Source organism: Lepus europaeus, chromosome 1 (genome assembly GCF_033115175.1).
Source record: "Lepus europaeus isolate LE1 chromosome 1, mLepTim1.pri, whole genome shotgun sequence".
Taxonomy (NCBI): Eukaryota; Metazoa; Chordata; class Mammalia; order Lagomorpha; family Leporidae; genus Lepus; species Lepus europaeus.
In genome coordinates, this window is record NC_084827.1 from 22,370,380 (window position 1) to 22,394,688 (window position 24,309).

Sequence of the window (24,309 nt, forward strand, 5' to 3'; positions counted from 1 at the left end):
TGTGGCCTGGGAAAGCAGTGGAAGATAGCCCAAGTCCTTGTAACCCTGCACTCGCGTGGGAGACCTGGAGGAGGCTCCTGGCTCCTGAGCAGCTCAGCTCTGGCTATTGCCGTCACTTATTGAGTGAGCCAGCAGATGGAAGTCCTCTCTCTTTCTCTGCCCCTACCTCTCTGTAACTCTGACTTTCAAATAAATAAAACAAATCTTTAAAAACAAACTAGAAAAAATTGTTCTCATTTTGCACAATTCTCACTAATTAAAAATATTTTGATATTACTACCTAATCTTTTGACTAGAAATTTTCTAGGCTGAAAATTCCATATTATGCAAAAAATAATATAGTTAAGTAACTCAAACTATTATTTTCATAATAAAATCAATTTAATCCATTACTGGTTTTCTTTAGGAGTGTATGTTCAGAAATTCCTTTTATGAGAAAAATAGCATGGTGATGCACATTTTAGAGACACTTGAGGTAACTTTAATAAAACTTTGCAATGCTTGAAGTTGTTGAATAATTCTTTTTCCCCCCTAGGATGTGGATAATATATGAATACCAGGCAATTAGCATAGATGTGTCAAAATACTTGATAGAGATGCTGCATCATCACAGTCATCACTAAAGCTCCCTGCTGGTGTCTGTCACACTTCCCAGTAAATTTCCTTCATATTTTTAGACAGAAAGTAAAGGCATCTAGGAAAACACGTGAGGCTATCGAATATGTTGCTGCTTTAATGTGCTTGAAACATCTATTTTAAATGTAGTCAAGTTTGCCTCCCAATGAACTATTTTTCTCCTTACCTCTCTCTGTTTCCTTGCAAAGACTTTGTAATTGTTGTATTGCCATTCTTCCTTCTTCATTTAATCATGCAATACCTCAGGCCAGATACCTGCCCGTGAATGCCTGCTGTGTTATTTTGTGTGCCTTGACCAAAATGGATAGCGTAGTGAACTCCAGTGCCAGATGCTTTGATAGAATCACTGTTAAATAATGTAAGATGGGTTTGCATGGTTAACATAAGGATGAGCATCACACATAGATGACCTTTGCAAGTATCCTAAATCTTCCAGGATTGCAAGGCATTGCCATTTCTTCATTTAAAAATTAAATGAATTTTTTATGTGTATTTAGAACTAATTTTATGAAAAACATAGCTTTCTGTATGAATTAGATGTTTAGCATATAGGACTGATATTCCTAACTTATGGAATATCAGAATTATCTCTTGCATTTCAGGAACAATTAGGGAAATGTTGACTTTCCATGTTCATTAAATTATTATAATCTCAGTCTATCTTCCTGTCTCCACTCCCCCCTGACCCACACAAACACACAGAGAAAGACAACTGGAATTCAACTCTTCTATGCTATGGGGAACTGAACCCAAGATAATTCCCTGTCCTTGTGTTATAGCATGCTGGAATCAAGTGAAAATAATTTAGCTGCTTGCTCCAGGAAATACCTGTTTCAAGAAGATAAGAGTATAAACCAACTAAACGGATTACTTATCAAAGCTAACAGCTTCCTGATCAAGACTTGCTTGAAGACCTTTGGCTCTCTGTGCTCACAAATCTAAAGTTATGATAGCTTAAATGCTCCCAAATGTTGACTAATTTCTAGTCTTGCAAAAGCCACTGAAAATCACCTGGCTCAGGCCCTAAAACAAGCATTTTGCCTTAATTTCTCATTTTGAGGCCTCTAAATCTTTGTCAAGGTTATGTTCCCTCTACCTGTAGTAAATCTAACAAACTTAACTATGATCACCAACCGTTAAGTGCTAAGTATCTGAAGGATACTTCTCTACCACATAAATATATCTGAAATTCTAGCCCCTGTCATTTCCCAATTATTTGTACCAGAAGCATATGAGATACCTTCTCCTAACTGTCAGCTGCCAGCATTCCTACAAATTGGTGAATAAGCTTTCTTTTTAAGTGAATACACTTTGGTGAGATCAGATTCCTCGCTAACTATCCTCTCCACTCCTTGCCCTTCTCCCTGAAAAGTTAAGTCCTGCTGTGGGCCAGATCTCTTAACTCCCTACTCACTTATCTCTGATTTCCCTTTGCCAACATTTTAACTATTGAATGTTTAATTTAAAATATTTATTTATTTCAGAGGTAGAGTTATAGCAGAGAGAGGGAGAGACAGAGAAAGGTCTTCCATCCACTGGTTCATTCACTAAATGGCTACAACACTGGAGCCAGGCTGGTCTAAAGCCAGAAGCCAGGAGCTTCTTCCAGGTCTCCCACTAGCAGGCAGGGCCAAGCACATGGGCCATTTTCTACTGCTTCCCCAGACTATAAGCGGAGAGCTGGATCAGAAGAAGAGTATCCTGGACACAAACTGGTGCCCATGTGGGATGCCAGTGCTGAAGGCAGAGGGTTAGCCTAGTACACCACAGCCCTGGCCCTAACCATCTAATTTTTACCATAATTATTATAGAATTAATTTATATAGGGTTGTTATAAATACACCTTAGAAAGCTTGTTTGCATCAATAACCTGATACTAATTAGCTATATAAAATTTAGAACTGTGCAAACTATTTTTGCCTGTCTCCTCAATTATAACAACATATATAAAATGGATTAAATAGCATCCTGTAGTTGAATTTACTTTACAAATATGAAGAATCAGAGAGTAGGTTGGGAAATATCATTATGCTCTTACATATGCATATATTAAATGCATAAAATTTGTTCCCCTTATATAAACAAAAATGTAAAATTATATGATATTGAGTTAACAATATGTCCATGAGTAGAAAGTTTTGTTTACTGTGAAACCCCCAAAAAGGGTCTCTAAACTCCTGGATTTGTGCTAATTACCTGAGGAGTTGTAGTCTTTGTGCCCAACAAAATGCACGTGTGGCAACCTAAAGTAACAGGTAGGACATTCGAGGACTACTATTCAAATTTGCCGACTTCTGGGAACCTCAGCTTCTTATTCTGCTGGCACTTCCCACTGACCTTCTAGCCGTGCACAGTTCATTAGCTTCAGAGTGTGAGCATGAGCAGGGATGTGCACAGAGATGAAACTCAGCTCTTGTTATCTTCTTGTTATCAGCCTGTCAAATATTTGTGGGGGAGAGGCTTTACGTTTGCCTGTATCCTCTCATTCAGGGAAAGGCTAAGAACGTAGTCCATAAATACTTAACTGGGTGTTCTGTGGACTGTGACATCAAATGGCTTCAAAGAGAGAGCAATGCAAAAGTGCATTATAATCAGCATAATTGATTTCTGTTACTTGGAGCTATCATTATAACTGTTAACTTTTTCTTTTATATGTCTACCACACTACATATTTTATTAAGTGTTTATATGTATATATTTCAAAGTGATGGATATCTGTTGGTTATTGTACTAAGGGTCTATATATTTTGTTCCTGTGTTAAAACTACACAGATACTTAGAAATTTCTGTGGCTTAAAAATTGTGGAGAAAAATATGTAACATTCTAAACTCTGTAACCCTGATTTTCAAGCCAAAAAGAATAAATGAATGGGAAAAGGAAAAGCCCTGGATAGAATATGGGCTTTCTGAAAAAAAGGTTTTAAATTATCTGTCTTTAAGTGACTGAAAGAGGATTTTCAGTAAATACGTTCTGATTTAACCATTAATATCAAATGAAGCATCTTGTGAGGCAGACATAGCTGGAGGCATTGTTCAGAGCCCAGGTTTCTCACTGCTCCCTCTGGCACACACCACTGCAATCAGATGGAGTTAACGAGCTTTCTGCTGTGCTTCCCCCGGTTGCAACTCTGGAAACTTTGGAATAGTTCTTCAAGAAACCCTTGATTAGGATTCCTCACAGTAGTCCAGCTATGAGGACACAGAGGGCAAATCCAGCTGTGACCATGGCTTTATATAAAAAACAAAGTTTGTTAATTAAAAAAGTCACTGCTATTGCTGAAGCCAATTCTACAAAAACCCAATGACTTACTAGTGTAGACCGAACATCCTTATGGTAAAACAATGTAGTGCATTTATTTTGGTAATTCAATAGTGAGAAAATATATTTGCATTTCCATGACACATTGAAGACCTGGCAGGAGTAGGGAGTCAACACATACTCTAAGGCCAAGTCAGGAGCGAATCCATGCTCAGGTGTATCTGATCTTCTGTTTTCTGAGAAAATTTCCAGATCCTTGCACTGTGCAATACTCCATAGGAGAAATCTAAAATGGGATAAGTAGACAAGCCATAGACTGGAAAAAAAATGATTCATATTTGCATTTTATCTATGTAATGAAATCCTACAGATAACAATAAAGAGGAAAACTGCTCAATAAAAACATACGATTTGTGTTGATGTCGCAAAGAAGAAATTAAAAAATAATCCAATAACCACATGAGAAAGGTGTTAATCATTGTCATTTATTAGGAAATACAAATTAAAAATACACCAAAATGGTAAAGTTAAAAGCTGTCAATAGCAAATATTGACCAAAAAAATATGGAATAGCTAAGATACCCACACACTGCTAGAAAGACTGTAAAATGGTATGCAATTTTAGGTAATCCAACATGAAACATGTTGCTATAATATAGCCACAAATATATATATATATATATATATATATCCACCCAATTCTACTTCTACGTCTTTGTCAAAAAGAAATTATAACAATAGAGTTCTTCAAAAAGTTTATGGATGATAGAATTAAAATGTATATTTTTGGCATAATTGAAAATGCATGTTTTTTCATAATATACATTTCCATGAATTTTTGAAAAATTTTGCAGAAAAACATTTCCCCAGAATTTTTGAAATATTTATTTGCTTATGTATTTGAGACATAGAGAGCTAGAAAATAAAAGAAAAAGAGAACTTGCATCTTCTGATTCTCTCCTCAAATAATGGATGGGGCAGGCAGGCTGTGGAAGATGGGAGACAAGAATTAATCCAGGTGTCCTATGTGGGTGATAGGAACCAAATTACATGTGCCTGTATCACAGCCTCCCAGGATCTACATTAATAGGAAGCTAGAATCGAGAACCAAAGATACAAAGTGAAACCAGAGCCTTTGACGTAGGTCCTGTGTGTCTTTTTTTTTTTTTTTTTAAGATTTATTTATTTATTTGACAGGTAGAGTTACTGACAATGAGAGGCAATGGCAGCAATGGCTGGAGCTGCGCCAATCCGAAGCCAGGAACCAGGAGCTTCTTCCAGTTCTTCGATGAGGGTGTAGGGGTCCAAGTGTCTGGGCCATCTTCTACTGCTTTCCCAGGCCATAGCAGAGAGCTGGATGGGAAGAGGAGCAGCCCGGGACTCATATGGGATGTGGGTGCCACAGGCGGTGACTTAACGCGCTGTGCCACAGTGCTGCCTCAGGTGCTGTGCATCTTAGCAGGAGTCTTTTTAAAAATGTATTTACTTGAGGGAGGGAGGGAGGAAGAAAGAAGTACATTGGACTCTTACATCAAAAATGTGCTAAAATCAACTCAAAATGCATTGAACACTTAAACATGAAACCTGAAACTTCCAAATTGCTGTAGGAAATCATACAGCTACAGGATATGGCAATAGGCATCAATATTTTTTCTTTTCCTTCCTTCCTTCCTTCCTTCCTTCCTTCCTTCCTTCCTTCCTTCCTTCCTTCCTTCCTTCCTTCCTTCCTTCTTTATTTGACAGGCAGAGTTTGACAGTGAGAGAGAGAGAGACAGAGAGAAAGGTCTTCCTTCCATTGGTTCACACCCCATATGGCCACCACGGCCAGCGTGCTGCACCGATCCAAAGCCAGGAACCAGCTGCTTCCTCCTGGTCTCCCTATGGGGCTGCAGGGCCCAAGCACTTGGGCCATCCTCCACTGCCTTCCTGGGCCACAGCAGAGAGCTGGACTGGAAGAGGAGCAACCAGGACACCCCAACCGGAGCACCCCAACTGGGACTAGAACCGGGGGTACTAGCACCGCAGGTGGAGGATTAGCCAAGTGAGCCATGGTGCTGGCCTTTTTTCTTTTTAGATTTGATGCAAGAACTGCAGACAACAAAACTAAAAATAGACAAAAGGAATTACAACAAGTAAAAAGGTGCTGCTCAGCAAAGGAAACAATCAGCAGGATGAAGAGATGGGCTACAGAATGGGAGAAAATATTCAGACTATACATCTGGTAAAGCTAATGTCCAAACAACAGAATAAATTCAAACAACTCTGTAGAAGCCATACAAATATTCTGATAAAAAACAGACATGGAATCTGACCAGATATTTATCAAAAGAAGACATTCAAAATTAACAAAAACAGATGTATAATAAGTGTCTAACTTGTTTAATCATTAGGGAAATGCAAATGAGAACCAAAATGAGATAACATTTCATATCTCAGATAGTTATTATAAAATATAAAAGATAAAAAATGTTAGGATGTAGAGGCAAGAAAACACTTCCACACTATTGGCAGAAGAATAAATGAGTACAGTCATTATTGGAAAAACATATGGAGATTCCTCAAAATCACTAAAATGGAATCACCATATAATTTAGGTGTTTACAAAAATGTTAGAATCAGTTTATTTAGTAGATATCTACATTCTTTAATTACAGCACTAGTCACCCCATCCAAGTTATGGATCCAACGTAAGTTTCCATGAGCTGATGAATGGATTAAAAATGTAGTATAAACAAGGAATATTCAAAAATTTCATGTAAAATGCATGTTATTTTTTTTCATTCTCATTTGCATTGTAAATAATTTTGGAGCCAGTGCTTTAGCACAGTGTGTGAAACAACAACCTGCAGTGCCAGCATCCCACATGGATATGGGTTCGAGTCCCAGCTGCTCTACTTCCAATCCAGCTCCCTGCTGGGAAAGCAATAAAAGATGGCCCAGAACTTCCTTGGCCCTTGCACCCATGTGGGAGATCCAGATGAAGCTCCTGGCTCCTGGCTCCAGCCTGGCGCAGCCCAGACCTTGCAGCCCTTTGGAGAGTGCAGATGGAAGACCTCTCTCTCTCTCTCTTTCTTTCTCTCTCTCTCTCTCTCTCTGCCTCTCCTTCTCTGAATTTCAAATAATAAATTAATTTTTACAAACTTAATTAATTGTAATAGATTCAATAGAATTTGTAGATATAAGTTTAAGAACATAATAATATCCCCTTTCTTCCTCCCTCCCTCCTTTTCACCTTCCCTCCATGTTTCTTTTTTTTTTCAGTTTTTTGAGATAATATATTTTAAATTTATGTTACAGTTAAGAGCTTAATATTTTATCAAATATATTTAAAAACAAAAAGACTCAAGTTTAGTGGGAATATAAACAATGGCTATAAACAACAATTGAATATATAAATAACCATTTCATCCATATAGTTTTTTTTTCAATTAGTCATTCATAATTTATTTCGGCAAAACAGAAGCTAGGACAATGTAGCATCTAAATATTTCCTGTGTTGTTACAAGATAATAATTACACTCATTTAGACTTTAAACCATCTCCTCCCAACAGTTTATGCACAGGAATAATTTTATACAGATAAATGAAATGCAAATAATTATACATTATATTTTTGTACTCTATTATTTACCACCAATCTGGAAAAACATATGGTATATTGTCTTTTTGTGACAGGCTTATTTCACTAAGTATAATGATTTCCAGTTGCATCCATTTTGTTGCAAAAGACAGGATTTCATTCTTTTTTTCTGGCTAATAACTCACTATAAGTACCATTTTTTTAAATCTAGTCATCAGTTGATGGACATCTGGGTTGATTCCATACCTTACTATTGTTAATTGATCTGCAATTAACATGAGGGTACATAGGCTGATTTATTTTCCTATGGTTAAATTCCTAGTAGTGAGATGGTTGGATCATATAGTAGATCTTTCAACTTTCTGAGGAATCAGCATATTGTCTTCCAGAATGGTTGTACTGGTTTGCATTTCTACCAAGAGTGGATTAGGAACATTTTTTCCAAACATTCTCACAAACATTATTATTTTTGGATTTGTATATGACAGTCATTCTAACTGGAGTGAGGTGATACTTCATTCTGCTTTTTATTTGCTTTTCCATGATGGCTGAGTATTTTTTCGTGTGTCGGTGGCTACTTGATTTTTATCTTTTGAAAAAATGCTCATCTCTTTTTAAAAAAAATTATTTCTTTATTTGTTTATTTGAAAGTCAAAGTTAAAAAGAGAGAGGAGAGGCAGAGAGAGAGCGAGAGAGAGTTCTTCCATCCACTGGTTCACTCCCCAATTGGCCGCAACAGCAGGATCTGAGCTGATCCAAAGCCAGGAGGCAGGAGCTTCTTCTGGATCTCCCATGTGGGTGCAGGGACCCAAGCACTTGGGCCATCTATTGCTTTCCCAGGCATTAGCAGAGAGCTGGATTGGAAGAGGAGCAGCCTGGTCTCAAACCGGCTCCCACAAGGGATGCTGCTGCTTCAGGCCAAGGCATTAACTTGTTGTGCCACAGCCGGGCCCCTCCTTTGTTCATTTCTTAACTGGATTCTTTGTTTTGTTGCTGCTGAGTTTTTTTGAGTTCTTTATAGATGTTAATCCTTTATCAGCTGCCCCTTTAGCAAATATTTTCTCTCATTCTGTCAGTTGCCTCTTCACTTTTATGAGTGTTTCCTTTGCATTTCAGAATCTGCTTCTTTTTTATTATTTACACAAAATTTTATTGGCATCTAAATGTTTAAAAGAGAGAAAGGTTTTTGGGAGAGCAGCATGAAAGCTTGAATGCTGCCCATTAATCTGTTTTCTTTCCTCTTCTTTATTCTCATCCATCACTCCCATATCCCAATTCAACAACAGGCTTCACCAATCCCAGGGTAAGTAATTTGGAAACTACTGATCCACGATTTAGGATTAGCAGTCTCTTCTCCTACTTATTTATGTGTTGTGTCAGTATAGGCCAGTTTTAGCGGGAAATCTCAAGCATATCATTAGGTCCTCTAACCTGTATGCACAGGTTATGCATATACAGCAATAGATGACCGTTCTGGATGTGAGGGCAATACATTTGATCTAAATTTATATATTTATATAAATATATGTGAAATCGGACAAGACCCCCTAAAATTTACACTAAAATGTGGCCCCTTAAAGTTCCACAAAAATGCTAGCCGGGGTGCCACATGTACCACCAGAATTTGGGGTGCCTTACGATTTCACCACGGGCTTATTACTAAATCCCCGATATTAATAAGCCCAAGAGGGTTCTTGCCTAATATTTAGAGAAGAATTCTAAATACCGGCACAGATAAATGAGGCAGCATGGTACTTTTTAAGCTAGGAAAGTGAAAGCTTTAGTTCAGGTAGGAGGGAAGGGAAAGTCTAGGAGCTGGGGTAGTGTCCATACCACTACCAAATCTTTCTGGAAAGTTTCTTCCTATCTTTCTATTGTTAATTTCTCCCCTTTGTTCTTTGTTGTTCAAGTCAAAGATCTGTTCTGTACTACTATTTTGTTTTTTCTTTATTTCCTATGAATAAAATCATGTGATTTACACTCTTTTTTATTTGATTTATTTGGCTTAACACTATCACTATCTTAACAACATTGAATCTTCCTTTCCATAAACACAATATATCTCATTATTTTTGCAGACTTCTTTAATTTGTCTTTGTAATGTTTTGAAGTATTCAGTCATACACAGGTTTCATTAAATATATTCACAAGTTTTTTGTTATAAATTGGAATTCTTTAACATCTCATCTTCTAATTGTTCATTGTCAATATAAAATTTAATACATTTCATGTTAACTTGAAAGCTTACAATCTTGTTAAATTCACTTATTTGAATAGTTTTTGTATAGATTCTTATTGAATTTTCTTTTTTTTAAAGATTTATTTATTTATTTGAATGTCTGAGTTACACAGAGAGAGATGGAGAGGCAGAGGCAGAGGCAGAGGCAGAGAGAGGTCTTCCATCCACTTCCATCCATTCACTCCCCAAATGGCCGCAGGGCTGAAGCTGCAGGGAACCGAAGCCAGGACCCAGGAGCTACTTCCAGGTCTCCCATGTGGGTGCAGGGACCCAAGGACTTGGGCCATTTTCCACTGCTTTCCCAGGCCTTATTTCAGAGCTGGATCAGAAGTGGAACAGTAGGGATTGGAACCAACACCCAACTGGGATGCTGGCACTGCAGGTCACAGCTTTACCTGCTAGCCACAGCCCATTAAGTTTTCTATTCACAGTCACATCATATTTAAATTATTTAAATTATTTGTTTCCAATCAATTTGTATTTTAATGTCTTTGCCTTATTGTATTAACTGTGATGTTAAATAGAAGTAGTGGCAATAGGTTTCCTTGCCCTATTCCTGATCTTAGGTAGAAAGAATTGCACTTTTGAGTTCAGTGTTAGCCGTAGGCATTAATAAGAGGCTCCTATTAATAATGAGGAGGTTTTCTTTTATATCTAGTTTGTTGACATTAAATGATAACTTTGTGGATTTTTTTCAGTGGTGCCCAGTCAGTCTTGAGACAATACATTCAATATGTCTTTAAATCAGTTTATGTAGAAGTGTCCTTCATTTAGAGCTGCAAAATCTTAAGTGATGTGACACATTGATATGAACAAGTGTATAACTGCACTGGATTCAAGTACAGGGAAAAATGTGAGTCAGTAAAGAATGCATACTCACCTACAACTTAACAAAACTGTCAATCCTATGAGAAAGTGTACTTTTGGCTTTCTCTTGCTCTGTGTGTGTGTACAACCACTTGGGGAAGGGGGTGTATACGAAAAAGGGGACTATAGTATTACACTGAGTTTTGTACAAATTTAACTGATATTAACAATAGAATTTTCAAAAGAAGTTTTGTGTACACAGATATGTTAAAATATACATGTATGTATTCATAATATATGTAATTGTCAGATTATATAGATATTTATAGTATATGAAATTATAATGTATTTATCATGTATAATTATATTGATAGTGCTTATATGGAATTTAAATATAAATATTTCTTTAGAGTATGCATATGCTAGGTAGATTAATATGATAACATACTCACAGGTGTGATAAAATACATGTTTGATCTTAGCCATATATTTTTTCATTCTGTAAATACTGGAGCAATTGGCACAATATGTGTTGATGTTTTCAAGAGGTTCCAGTAAGGTAAATTACACTTAGGGAAGATCAGATTACATTTTTCTGGTTGCATTGCTGGCTCTGTCAAGTATATGGTCACTCCCATACTCTCAGGTGTAAATAGCTAGACCACCTCTTAAAGAAATTTGAAGGACTTGTCACTCTGTGAATAAATGTAATAGATTTAGGACAGGATAAGAAAGGCATAACTTGTCTAAAATTATACAATATTGGACAAGGAAATCAAAAGAGATCAGGTGACTTCAGACAAGAAGTATCATTACAATTTTATAGCTTCAGAGGATGTATTGTAGCATTTAAATGACTTTATCTCTTAAATGTAGGACAATTAAATAAGAACATAGTATTATCAGGTTCATATTTAATGAATAACTATTTTATGATTTAATAATAAGCAATCTAATATTACAAGACAGCGTTAACATTTACTGAGAGAAGGAATTGTATCATGGAATTAGAGACGATAGAAAGCTGATAATTTTGAACTGAACAAAATCAGATTCATGCTTACATTAGGCTAGTTTAGTCAAGGCCTTGCTAAAAGTATAAACTTACTCTTTAAGGAAATTAAAATTTTAATTAGCAGTAAAATAGAGTAGCGATGCAAACAAAATGGTAAGCACCTATGGTTGGGAATTTAGCAATTAACTTCTTTATTAACATGTATTGAAAGTAATTGCATAAGATATTGCAATACAATATGATATGTATGTATTATTTATTAGCTTTGCAGAAAATGTATTAAAACCACTAGCTTTCAGTCCAGTGCCTAAAAGTTTATCCTGTGGTTCTTGTCACCAGAAGGACAGAAGCAAAAGTTAGATAGGTAATTCATATCAGTGTATTTCCATCAGTGAGTAGAGAGGATCAGAAACCAGCATGAAACCTGCCTTTAAGAAGAGACCTGGGATGACTGACCCAAATTCAGAAGCACAGCAAAGGAAGAGAAGAGCTAGCAGGTTCAGAACACAGCTGTACATGCTATGCAAAGCAGGTAGGCAAGGCTTAGTAGTCTATCTGAGTGACAGTTGAAGGTTGGAGAGCACAGTGTGTAATAATTGTTTTACATGGATGTTCCCAGCACTAGTTCTTTACCCATGGGAAGTCAGGATTAAGGAGTAGATGGAAAATAACTTTAGGGCAGAATGCAAATCACAGAGAAAGGAAAAATGACAGAATGTAGGTTAGAATCTGTATTAGTCAAATAGGCTATGACTGAAGACAAAAAGGTAAATTTTAGGTACTCGAGAGTACTATTTTCATGTTTAGAATTTAGGCATCCCATGAAATGTGGTTAAAAACAGATGTATTGGAACACCAGGACCACCATGAAAAAATGATCAGTGTTTGAGGAGATAGACATATTTACTCTGATTTGAATATTACACAAAATATACATATGTCAAAGCTTCAGATGGTATTCTGTCAATATGCATGCTTTTATGTATTGGTTAAAAATAAAAAATAAACTATGTGTGTGGGTCAAGTAAGGTTGGGTGTAGAAGTGCTGAAACTCAGAAGTGTGCATGCTTGTGTTTCCCTAGGCACAGGTAGGCACCCTGTCCTACAGTTGGAGTTTGTGTGAAGCATGTGAGCCCTTCTGGGACACCATCCTATTCTATGAATGCAAACATCTGCATCTGCAGGAGTGATGTGTAGCAGACAAATCACCTTGATAGTCCACCTTACATTTGTCAAAATGGCAGAAGTTTAGCATCCTCTCCTACTGAAAATAATTTAAGTCATTGTGATTTACGGATAATAAATAGAAAACACTTAGTAGTTCTCTAGAAATATTATAAGATGAAGAGACACCTCTTTTTCACATTGATTCAAATTAATTAATGACATATTGCCATGATTAATGAGGAAGTATTAGAATCAGTGTTTTTAAAAGCTACATGTCATTTACATATATTTATAGCTTGTTACTCTTAAGGAACAAATGAAACATGTGGATCACGGCTGAGTAATTCAGGGCTAGGCTCCAAGGGTAGAAATTGCTTTACTCTGATGAGGTTTATAGAATTTCTTTAGACTTTATAAAGAGCCACAGATAAGCTCTCATTCATCTGATGACAAAACAAGACAAGGAGATATATTTGGGTACTCCGACTTTGCATAAAGTATATGATCGACTCTTTTCAGTGGAGCACATCATTTAAAAATGATTACAATCACAGCTGCTACAATGATGAAGGGGGTTCCATGAGAGTTCTTTTTTCAGGTATATAGCATGTTATGACATTTTGTCGACTAGATTTTTACTTGCTTTTTCATCGTAAAAATTCAGATTACTCATCTATATCCCATTATATCATTGAACATGGAGATTGATGTCTCAAAGAAATGTATATATTTTGTGGCAACAGACTGGAGAGTGACAGCGGGAGAGTCTACACTTTTATGGAAATGGTAACAGAAATGCATTGCAAAGCAATTCTCAATGATATGCAAAAAGCAATCTGGGTAAGCTTGCAAACAAGACAAAACTAAAAATTCTACCATTCCATACAAAAATAACAAATCATGATAGAAAGCACAGCTGTGTTTCATAGTTGCAATTAAAAAAAAAACTTACTAAACATGAAAAATGATTTAACCCTGATTTTATTTTTGTTTCCATCAATTGTAAGTGAAGATACAGGAAGTGGCTGAGTTGTATATCCTGGTGCAAACTGAAATCAAAGAAAATTACTCTGCACACATACTACTATATACAAAAATCAGTTAAAATTATAAAAGTGAACAATTTAAGATCCATTTTGGTTTTAGCAAAATTACACAAAAATATGTATTAGGAGTTACAAGTTTCTTTAGATTGCTTTTCATCCTCGATGTATATGAAATAATTACACAACAAAATCCATGTGTTGAAGAGCCATAACTTTCTGATGATGGAAATTAAAATATGAATAATATCTGCTATGATTGTGCTTCCTAAATCTGAAAGCACTTCCATTATAAAAGCAAATTTATAGAAAATTCATCAATTGTCTCAGCAGTATTCAGAAAGGTTTAACATTGAAAAGACAGTTGGTGCACACAGTAAGAATTCAGTTCTGAAGTATAATAGTTGATGGTTATTGAGAATTTTTAATGCACTTATAATATTTCAGGCATTCTTTGAAGCATTTTACATAGACATTAATTAACATGGACATTAGACCCATGAGCTTAGCAGTGCTTTACAAAAATTATATTTGTTGTAAAAAGTTCATGACAAAATTTACCACCTTAACTCCTTCTAAGTATATAGGTCAATAATGTTAAGTATATTCATATTGTTCAATTAATCTTCAAATTTTTTTCATCTTCCAAACTGAAACCTTATACATATTTAAAAAATCAGCCTCTTACAAACACCATTCTACTTTCAGTTTTCATGAATTTGATTATATATCAAAATTGAGATCATCTGTAGTTTTTTTTATGACTATTTTCATTTTGCATAATGTCCTCAAGGTTCATCCACACTCTAGCCCAATCAGAATTTATTTGCTTTTTAAGGTTGAGTAATATTCTACCTCTGTTGCTTTCACCATTTTCTTTTGTGAATGTAAGCTTTATGAACATTGGCTGGGAAATATTCCTTTGAACTTCTGCTTTCAATTCTTTTGGATGTGTACCCAGAAGTGCCACTGCTAAATGAATGGTAGCTCTATGTTTATCTTTGTTGAGGCTCCATTATGCAGCTTTCTACATTGGCTGCACTGCTTTGCATTCAGACTCCCTGTATACAGAGCTACACATTCTTACCAACATTTGTTATTTTGGGGGTAATTTTTGGTTTGTATGTTTGATTACTTGATAACAGCATTTCCTGTGAATATGAGGTAATCTCATTGTGGTTCTGATTTGCATTTCATGGATAGCCTTTATTCTCACCTTTCATTTGGAGAAACTGAGTTACATGATATCCATGCTTGCAGCTGATATGATGTTGTTCAAGGAAAACCCTAAAACTCCATCAAAATATTGTTAGAACTGTTAAACCGATTTAATAAAGTTGCAGGTTAAAAAAATCAGCATACAAACAACAATATCGTTTTATATACTACCAGCGACCTCATTGAAAAAGAACTAAGAAATCTTATTCACATTAGCTATAAAAATCAAATATTTAGGAATAAATTTAAGCAAAGAAGTGAACAATCTCTATAGGAATACATATAAAATATTGATGAAAGAAATCATCAAGAACACAGAAAACAGGAAAGAGTTTTCTTGCTTAAAGTTTGGAAGAATTAATATCTTCAAAATGTCTAAACTACCTGAAAGAATCTACAGATTCATTGCAATCCCTATCAAAATACAAATGAAAATCTTTAAAGAATTAGAAAAAAAAAATCCTAAAGTTTATATGGAATTACAACAGAACCAGAAAAACCCGAGCAATCCTGAGAGAAAAAAAATCACAATACATGATCTCAAAACATTCTACAAATACATAGTAATTAAAACAGCATGGTACTTGAATAAAAACCAGAGCATAGATCTATATAACAGAATAAAGAACCGAGAGACTAATCCACATACATATGGACAATTGATTTTTGACAAGGTCCCAAGAACATACTTTGAAGAAATGATATGCTTTTCAAAAAATGGTGCTGGCATACGTGATTGTAGTTATGCAGAAGAATGGAATTAGATTTCTTCCTTTCACCATGTGCAAAAATCAACTCATGATGCATCAATATCTAAGTATAAGACCAGGAACCATGAACTTTCTAGAAGAAAATGTAGGGGAAATACTTCAGTATGAATTGTGACAAAGATACTAACATAACATGTTAATAGGGGAAATGGGTTGAGGGTTTTATATGGGAGTTCTTTGTATTACTGCCTCACAATTTTTGCTTTGTAAATTTGAAACTATTCTGAAAAAAAATGCTAAAATCACACAACTCAAAAACAGTTATAAATTTATGAACAGCCACGTGGTGCACAATGGCACATGAACAAACTTGGCCTTTTGTTGCCACATTTCTTTTTTTTATAAACTTTTATTTAATGAATATAAATTTCCAGTGTACAGCTTATGGATTACAATGGCTTCCCCCTCCCATAACTTCCCTCCCACCCGCAACCCTCCACACTCCCACTCCCTCTCCCCTTCCATTTGCATCAAGATTCATTTTCAATTCTCTTTATATACAGAAGATCAATTTAGTATAAAGATTTCAACAGTTTGCACCCACATAGAAACACAAAGTGAAACATACTGTTTGAGTACTAGTTATAGCATTAAATCAAAATGTACAGCACATTAAGGACAGAGATCCCACATGAGGAGAAAGTGCACAGTGGCTCCTGTTGTTGACCCAACAAATTGACACTCTAGTTTATGGCGCCAGTAACCACCCTAGGCTGTGGTCATGAGTTGCCAAGGCTATGGAAGCCTTCCAAGTTTGCCGACTCTGATCATATTTAGACAAGGTCATAAAAGACAGAGTGAGAATAGTAACCAATGATCCTAAGAGTGGCCTTAACCAGGTCTGAACAATTATACAGCATTAAGTGGGGAAGAGGACCATCAGTACACACAGGTTGGGAGTAGAGCCATTGGTGGTAGAGTAGAGGTTATGAGTACAAAGGAATGAGGCCCAAGTACCGCTAGACACGGTCTAGAACAAAGGACAGAGTCATTATTAGAGGAGCTCAGAAAGGTGCTGTCTAAGCAACAAGTAATTTTTCTGATTGAGAGGCAAATAGAACCTGATAGAAGGGGCTTGATAATAATCTGGTGGGCTTTAGGCTTTGTAAATTCAGAGGCCCAGACCTATCTATCTCTTCACATGGGGTATATCCTAAGGGAGGGGCATCTCTAACAAGAAATTTACAGTTCTGCCTGCAATGTTGCTGACCCAACTTGACCATCCCCTCAGCTGCAGTGGTCACTTTGGAAGTTGGGCTGAGTGAAGGGCTTTTCAGCTTAGAGCCAATAAGATCTGTGGTGCACAATGGCACATGAACAAACTTGGCCTTTTGTTGCCACATTTCTGAGCTACTTTGCAGAGAGAAATAGCAGGCGTATTGAAAAAGTGAAGCCGACTCTAACAGTAATTTGGGTTGAGTAGCTGGTGTACCTTCTGCACTAGAAATGCAGAATTAGAGAACAATGGGAATAATGAGAGTTTACCTTAATTGATACTGTAACTAATGAGCAAGGATGACTGCCTTGCTAGAGTTCACACTGGGTCCCTCATTCTCACGTTAAAAATAAAAGAAGAAATGGAGAGGGAAGCAACAGTGAGGACTCTTCTTTTTAATTTGGGTGTTATTTATGAGTGTCATCAGAGGACAAAACAAGTCATAAATGTATACACATATGTCTATTTCTTGGCATGTATACTGTATTTCAATGAAATATTTTATAACTCAATTTTAGTTCCGATATAATTGTCTGTAATGTGATTGAAATATAACTGTTCTTTCACCACTTAATAACATTTTGTATAGTTGTCTTTCTGTTCCTTACTTATTTCACTCAACATAATATCTTCCTGATGCATCCCTTTTGCAGCAAATGATAGAATTTCATCCTTCATTATAGCTGAATAATAGTCCGTTGTTTGTAGGTTCATATTTATAAATCATATTTTCTTTATATTCATCTAATGTTGGCTATTGTTTGATTCTCTATTTTGGCTATTGCAAAGATGGTGGTTCAGGTATCTCTCTGATACAATGTGTTCATGTCTTTTGGGTATATACCCAGTAATGGGACTGCTGGATGAGATGGAAAGTCTATTTCTAGTTTTTTGAGAAATCTTCATACTGTTTGCCACAGCAGATAAACTAATTTACATCCTCCTTCAGAGTCTCTAAGAGTTCTCCTTTTTTCACAACCATTTGTTATTTTCTGTCTTTTGGATAATATTCACTCTGACAGGGGTGAGATGATATTTCATTGTGATTTTGGTTTGCATTTCCCTAAAGGTTAATAATATTGAGCAACTTTTCATGTATTTGTGGATCATTTGCTATTCTTTTAAGAACAGTCTACAGAGATTCTTTGCCCATTTCTCAACTGGATTAGGTGTTTTTGCTTATGTTGTTTAGGTTTTTTTAAAATTTTATTTAATTGAGAGGTAGAGTTAGAGAGAGAGAAAGAGAGAGAGAGAGAGAGAGAGAGAGAGAGAGAGAGAGAGGTCTTCCATAAGCTAGTTCACTCCCTAAATGACCCTTGAGTCAATTCAAAACCAGGATCCAGGAACTTCTTCTGGATCTCCCATGTAGTTGCAGGGCATCAAGCACTTGGGCCCATCTTCTTCTGTTTTCCCAGGCCATAGCAGAGAGGTAAATTGGCAGAGGAGCAACCTGAACAAAATCAGTGCCCATAGGGGAAGCTGGCACCACAGGCGGAGGATTAGCCTACGATGTCACGGTACTGGCCCCTGCTGTTGAGCTTTCTGAGTTGGTGATTTATTCTGGATATTGATCTGTTGTTGGATAAGTAGCTTGTAAATATTTTCTCCTGTTCTGTCAGATGCCCCATCACTCTATTGATTGTTTTGCAGAAGTTTCTGAGTTTCATATAATTCCATTTGCCTAGTTTTGCTTTTAACAGCTGTGTTGTGGAGTCTTATCCAAGAAATCATCACCCACACAAACTTCATAATCCTGGGTCTTTAATTTAGGCCTTTGTTCTGTCTTGAGTTGATTTTTGTATGTGGTGAGAGGTGGGGATCTAATTCCATTTTCTGCATATATACATCTATATATATGGTTTTGCCAGCACTATTTATTGAAGAGATTATCATTTTTCCAATGTATGAACACAGCACTTTTGTTGAAAATAAGTTGCTTGTATATACATGGGTTAATTTCTCGGCTCTCCAATCTGTTCCATTGCTCTATGTGTCAGGTTTTACGACAGTACTATGCTGTTTTAATTAATATGGCTTTACAGTATGCTTTGAAGTCAAGTATTATTATGCTTCATTACTTATTTATTTATTTACTTGCTTACAATCACATGGTTGATTCTAGGCTCCCTTATATTTGAGAATGAAAATTTAAAAAGCAAAAGAGCAAAAACAAAAAAGGAAAGAAATGCCTATGTGTTTCAGTATTGCTGAAAATACAGTTTGTCTAACTTTGCTTTATATCTGTCAACCAATGGTTACAAATGGTTTACTGCTATAATTTTAATGACCTGTAATAATTTTAAAATTTGCTGTGTATGAGTGGAATGGATATTTTTTCTCATTTCATTATTGTTTATAACCAATGCATATATTTCTGCTGAACTATTTCCTTTTAGATTTTACTTGTTGAATTCTTTCTTTGGTGCAGCATTAAGCCTTTGTCTATAATATTAATTAAAAATATGATATTTCACAAATTGAAAATGAAAGAATAATAATCTTAGAATATATTTATGAACTCCATTGAAATTGTTAACTTTGTGTTTATACCATATTACTATGAAATTGAGAAAAACTAAAAGAAAAATAAGAAAAGAAGTAAGAGGGAGGGTAGGATAGAAGTACCATAATGCTTTAAAAATTGTATATATGGGGACCAGCACTGTGATATAACAAGTAAAGCCACGGCCTGCAGTGCCAGCATACCGTATAGGTGCCAGTTCAAATCCTGGCTGCTCCACTTCTGATCCAGCTCTCTGCTATGGCCTGGGAAAGCAGCAGACGATGGCCCAAGTGTTTGGGCCACTGCACCCGGGTGGGAGACTGCGAATAAACTCGTGGCTTCTGGCTTCGGATTGGCACAGCTTCAGTCATTGCGGCCATCTGGGGAGTGAACCAGCAGATGGAAGACCTCTCTCTCTCTCACTCTCTCTCTCTCTGCCTCTGACTCTGTGTAACTCTGCCTTTCAAGTAAATAAAGAAAGCTTTTAAAAAACTGTATATATGAAGTCCATGAAATTTATCCCCATATATAAATAAAAAATAAAAAAAATCATAGGATTGAATTCATTTTAAACATCACCATACATTTGGATCAAATGGATAAAACTTTTAGGGTATTTGAAATATGCTAGTAAATCCTTCCCTTCCAATACTCACTGGAATAATAACGTTTATTTTACAACACATTTGCCAGACCAATTATTCCCATTAAAATTCATTTCTGTGAGTGAATTTGCCAAATGTAAAAGTTTCTCAATTTTAAAATTTATATGTTACCTACTAATGCAATTATATTTTAATGTCTACCATGTTTACCTTAGTCATTTAAATTTTCAGGTAATACATTTTTTCTATATAAGAATAAAAAGAGTAGTGGGTGATGAAGTAAAAAGTATGTCAGAGGAAAACTATTTTCTTAAGTCACACTGGGGTTATTTTCTTTAGCTCACATTATGGAGGCTGGTAATGTTATCAATATGGAAACGTGACAAGTGTTACTAGCACCAGATTATATATTGTTTATGACTTGATGCCTGCAAACAATTTCTTAGATGTTATTCTAGTAATCTATGTTTAACACCGTTTGTTGTCTTTGTTTAGTCTCATTTTTTAAAGCTTTTATTTAATGAATGCAAATTTCACAGGTACAACTTTAGGAATATAGTGGTTCTTCTCCCCCATACCCGCCTACCACTCCTGCTCCTATCCCACCTCTTCCTCCCTCTCCCATCCCATTCTTATTAAGATTCATTTTTAATTAACTTTATATATAGAAGACCAACTTCATACTAAGTAAAGATTTTAACAATTTGCACCCCCCCCCCACAGCATATAAAGTACTGTTTGAGAACAAGTTTTGCAGTTAATTCTCAAAGTAGTCGCATTTTTAAAAAATTTCGGACTATTTTAGAGACTTATTGGATCAAGTGACTCTGAAAGTCTGTCAAGAATCTTCTCTTTTTTTAAGGACAATGACTGGTATATATCTTAATGATAATAGTGACCACCAAATAATTACCACTCTTTATTTGTATTTTTGCTAAATTTTTCACATTCAGTGGTCTTATCTAATCTATACAAGAACTACTTGACAAAGGTGTAGATAATGTAATTGGAAAGCTTGAGGCTCGTTTTTTCCCCCCAGGTCCAAATTCTATTTTTGAAAGATAAAAATTCATACCAGTTCTGTTTCGCAGCAATTTCAGTGCTCAATCTGAATAAGCCAGGCTGTCATTTGTTTGTTCACATGTTCATTCAGTAATTTATCATACTTTACTACATGTCTTCTTTATACTAAGCAAAAAAAAAAAATACATTTCAGTTCTGATTTCAATGAGAATGAAGTCAACTTCACATGCTTTGTGTAGGATGCGCATTAATGAAAAGATCATGGAAACTTCTGCTTCTGAGTAGGATAAAAGAAGTTGTTGTCCCATTATTGTCCTTAAAATGACTAGAAAAGCAAGATAAATTAACAAGTCATATTTTTAAGCTATCAGAGCATTGTGGAAACAATGACATCAAGATGAATTAAAGTTTCAAGGACGGAGGCATATTTAATATGAGCTGACTACTTACTGGTGGTTTTCTTTCTTGATAATTGTTTTTCTTCTGAGCTTCAGACTATATATATACATACATATATACATACATATATATACATATATATATACATACATATGTCTATATATAGTCTATACAGACATATATGTGTGTATATATTGAGTATATACATATACTCAATAAACAACAACCATAAAAGCTATTATGGCAATGAGGATAAGAAAGAGACTGATGATGATGATGATGATGATGATGAAGATGATGATCTCTGTTGCACAACAGAGATCTGTTTCTGTTTCTGGAATGACCTATCCCTCTGAGTATAAGCTCATGTTATAGGAACATTTGACAGAGATACAGAGACCAGTGAAAAACTACCACCTTCTATGATGGAATGCCATCACTGCCAGCTATCAATTTCCTGCAATACATCTCATCCCAAAGAAAGCTGATGTACAATTCTTTGCTCTTTGTTTCTAGCAATTTTGCTTATTCTAGTCTCAACAATATTGTTGGACTCTACTCATCCATTAATAAAGACAGTCTTTTTAATACCTCTTGTAATTCTTCATTATACAAGTAACATAGGCAATTTTTCTATTTTATTCTTAATTTTTTCCACAGTATCAAAATTGTTTCAAAATCTGTCATCAATTGCTCTTTTGTAAGTATGCAAAGCCCGTTGTTAAACAATGTTTTCCCTCTTCACAAATTCAATTATTTAAATTCAATTAGATGCACTTAGGAAACTATTGAAGGAAGAGTAGAAAGAGGTTTGTTTGTTTTTTTTTAATTTTAAATGTGATTTATTTTTCTTAAAGGAAATTGCACCGACATTGGATTTTTACTATAATTTTCTTTGTATCTGCACTATTAAAAATCTTACAATATCTTGTCAGATACGATTTCTATTTGCTTTAAATAAGTGCTAATCCCTTTCCTTCACTGAGAAGTAGTTGGTAACATAAATAGCACAGGGAGACCAGGAGGAAGCACCTGGCTCCTGGCTTTGGATCGGTGTAGCTCCGGCTGTAGCGGCCATTTGGGAGGTGAACCAATGGAAGGAAGACCTTTCTCTCTCTCACAGTCTAACTCTGCCTGTCAAATAAAAAAACAAACATAAATAGCACAGTATTTCCTCAATACATTTTTTAAAAAGATTTTATTTACTTATTTGAGAGGTAGAGTTATAGACAATGAGAGGGAGAGGCAGAGAGAAAGGTCTTCCTTCTGTTGGTTCACTCCACAAATGGCCGGAACAGCCGGAGCTACGCCATCCGAATTCAGGATCCAGGAGCTTCTTCCCAGTATCCCACGTGGGTGCAGGGGCCCAAGGACTTGGGCCATCTTCTACTGCTTTCCCAGGCCATAGCAGAGAGCTAGATTGGAAGAGGAGCAGCTAGGACTAGAACCGGTGCCCATATGGGATGCCAGCACCGCAGGCAGAGGATTAACCTACTGTGCCATGTCGCTGTCCCCCTTCAATACTTTTACCACTTTATTTGAGAGAGAGAAAACAAAAACAAAAACAAAAACAAAAACAAAAACAAAACAAAACAAAAAAAAAAACAAAAAACCTTCCCCATCCCCTGGTTCACTCTCTAAACACCTCCAATGGCTTCAATGAGGCCAGGGCCACAGCTGTGGGTTGGATATTCAATCCAGATCTCCTACATGACTGGAAGGAAATCAATTAGTTATCATCCCTGCCTTCTTGGGTCTGCATTAATAAGAAAGTTCAATCAGGAGCCAGATCTGGGAATCAAAAGAAAAATAGGTAATGCAGGCATCTGAATTGCTAGGCCAAATGTCCACCCTCCCCTCTGCCAAGTAATTGTTTACTTTTAGTACTTTAAAAATTCCTTTTGATTCTTCAAAGGTATTTTCATGTAATAGATCCATAAGAAAAGCATGTTTAAAAATACTTTCATATAAAATAAATGAAGAAAAGTGGAGGAGGTAGTAAGGATTCTTTGGTGCTATGCAAATGAAAACATTTTTTTTTGTTCTATCTCCTCTAACTTGTACCTTAAATCCAAATATATACGTATAATTACTTATTTAAAATAATGTTCTCCCGGCCGGCGCCGTGGCTTAACAGGTTAATCCTCCACCTTGCAGTGCCGGCACACCGGGTTCTAGTCCCGGTTGGGGTGCCAGATTCTATCCCGGTTGCTCCTCTTCCAGGCCAGCTCTCTGCTATGGCCTGGGAAGGCAGTGGAGGATGGCCCAAGTCCTTGGGCCCTGCACCCGCATGGGAGACCAGGAGAAGCACCTGGCTCCTGGCTTCAGATCAGTGAGATGCGCCGGCCGCAGCGGCCATTGGAGGGTGAACTAACGGCAAAAAGGAAGACCTTTCTCTCTGTCTCTCCCTCTCTCACTATCCACTCTGCCTATCAAAAAAAAAAAAATGTTCTCCCTTTGCAAAAAATATTTATGGTTCTTTATTTCTTTTGAAGTTTTCATATTGCATGTCTTTCTTAGTACACATATATTCTGACTGCAAGGGAATGAGTGAGCATGACACATATTTTTTCCTCATATTTTTCCACATGTAGCATCTTTTTGAGCTCAATAAAGCCAGTACCTTTTAGCAAACAAGACTGAATAGCTCTCCTGTGAATGCGTTTTCTGGCAGCACATGAACTGTGGCGGTCCCTGAAGGATCTTTGGAAGAGTTGCTAAAAGGTTCCTTCGGGCTGCATGTGATGGAAAGGAAGACACAAGTGTGTTTGGACGGACATTGCTACATGAACTGCTTTAAAGATTTGCTTGCATAGTCACCCAATCAAA